This window comes from Poromitra crassiceps (assembly GCF_964638095.1).
Source record: "Poromitra crassiceps genome assembly, chromosome: 18".
NCBI classification, from domain to species: Eukaryota; Metazoa; Chordata; class Actinopteri; order Beryciformes; family Melamphaidae; genus Poromitra; species Poromitra crassiceps.
This window is the reverse complement of record NC_139636.1, coordinates 31,674,571-31,677,070: the sequence shown is the minus strand read 5'-3', so window position 1 is coordinate 31,677,070 and position 2,500 is coordinate 31,674,571.

The following is a 2,500-nucleotide window of genomic DNA, read 5'->3' as shown; positions in this document are numbered from 1 at the left end:
TTGTCGAGTTAACGTGATTTAGAGAAGTAACAGCGGAACGCGCTTCGGAACGCGCTTCTAATGGCATCTGCTATACTGAGATGTCCCTCCAATAACTTGGCCCTATTTCACATTTAGTTTTACAATAAAAACACATTTATGCAATGACTTGACATAATGTAGGGTATATTTATGTGCATCATCCTTCCTGCAGCAGGCGAGAGAAAATGATATCTTTCTGGACAAACTTTCACCAATCTAATAGGCTATATTTTTCTAGCTGATGCATAGAACATTATTTTCACTTTGATCTTGTAATAGTGTAGCGTATTTACATGCTTGCAGTATTGAAACTGCAGTTAGATTGGTTTGAGAAGCATAATAATATGGAATAATAGCCTATAATGCAGACAGACAGGCTGGATGAAGGGAGGGGGGGGGGGGGGGGCAGAGCGTTTGGCTTTCGTCTGGTTTTGCGGGATCACTGGAATTGGAGCTAAAAAGGCAAGCGTGCGATTCGTTTATTGCACTTATCCAATGAGCATGACGGTGCATAATTTTACGCCTAAAAGGCGTGGTTGTAATGCTTTGGGCTGCATCTAGCGCCAGCACGACGATATCAAGTGCGCATTTCCACGCCCACTGCTTTGATCTGCGCCTGCCGCTCAGCCTAGAAACTGCGCTGATGCAACGATAGGGGCCTTTAAAGTGTACACCAGTAACCAAAAAGTCATCTGACAAGTGGGCTTCTTGGACTTGCAAAGAATGTGTATCAGTGTTTCCATTTAACATACTGGATGATGACCAGTTCTCAGTTTACTCGTTGAATAATGGTGACTCAAAACATATAGATATTGAGAAGATGATATTTAACCCTTGCTTGTGGTATTTTTTTGGATCTCTCAAAAGCTTTTGATGCGGTTAATCATGACATCTTGGTTTCAAAACTGTATGCATATGGTTTTCATGGCAATATCTTCGGGTGGCTTGATAATTATGTTTATAATAGAGAACAATATGTTACTTTTAATGGTATAGAGTCGAACAAGGCTAAAATTGAATGTGGGGTGCCTCAAGGCTCAATCTTGGGGCCTTTACTTTTTCTTATATTCATAAACGATCTTGCAGCAGTATCGGATACTATGTTTCCAATATTATTCACAGACGACACAAACTTATTGATGTCCAATCAAAATGTAACTGTCCTTATGAACGAGGTAAACATTGGTCTTCTCAGGTATTCCAAATGGTTTCAATCCAATAAATTGGCTTTAAATGTAAAAAAAAAAATCTAATTTTATGATATTTGCTGGTAAAATGAATTATAATTCTGAATTATTTAAAATATCTATTGATGGTGTTGAAATTAGTAAAGTCTCATCCACCAGGTTTCTAGGAATCCTGATCGATAAGAAACTCACCTGGAAAGACCATATCAGCCAGGTCTGTATGAAGATCACAAAATCCCTTGGAATTATTAGAAGGACATGGACTTCTTAATTTCTCCTGTCTTTTAACTTTATATTACAGTCTAATATTTCCATACCTTTCATACTGTAATATTGTTTGGGCTAGTACCTTCCCCACTCATTTGCATAAACTTCTATTGCTACAAAAACGTTTTGTTAGACTAGCAACATTTTCAAAGCCGTAAGCTGAAACTGCCCCGCTCTTTTCTAAATGTGGTGTGATGTCAATTTTTGATATCAACATTTTTCAAACCTGCCTTTTCATTTTCAAATTGATGTACATGAGTACTGACTTACCAGAAAATTGTAAATCATTTTTCATCTGTAATTCACAAATCCATTCTTATCCTACTAGACAAAGCAATAACCTTAATATACCATTGTATCGTACATCCAGAGGTCAATTTTCGTTAAAATATTACGGAGCCAAAATATGGAATTCAAACTTACATTTAGTGACTCTGTCTCTGTCTGTGTACAAAAAGAAACTAAAATGTCTGGTACATTTGGCACTGAGTGAGCTATGGCATTTCTGAGAGACGCCTAAACCTCATTCTCTTTTTTTATTTCTCTTTTTATTCCTATTTTTTTATTTTTTTATTTATTTCACTAATCTGAGTTATCATTGCATTGTAATGTTTGTTCAATGTTAACTGAGTAGCTTGTATTATTGTTTTTCTCTTGAGGTGAGATCTTTATATAAACCCGTATAGTGGGTTTCTATCTCACCTGCACGTTTTTTTCTCCATTGTTGTAAACATTTTTTATTTAGTTTCTGTTTTCCTTTAATGTGCAAATACAGTAAACATAAACATAAACAGCAGAGAGAGAGCTTATGATAGGAAGATGAACAGCAGAGAGAGATAGCTTATGATAGGAAGGATGAACAACAGCAGAGAGAGAGAGAGAGCTTATGATAGGAAGGATGAACAGCAGAGAGAGAGAGAGAGCTTATGATAGGAAGGATGAACAGCAGCAGAGAGAGAGAGAGAGCTTATGATAGGAAGATGAACAGAGAGACGTTGGGAGAAGCAGGGGGTTCAAGAGAGTGA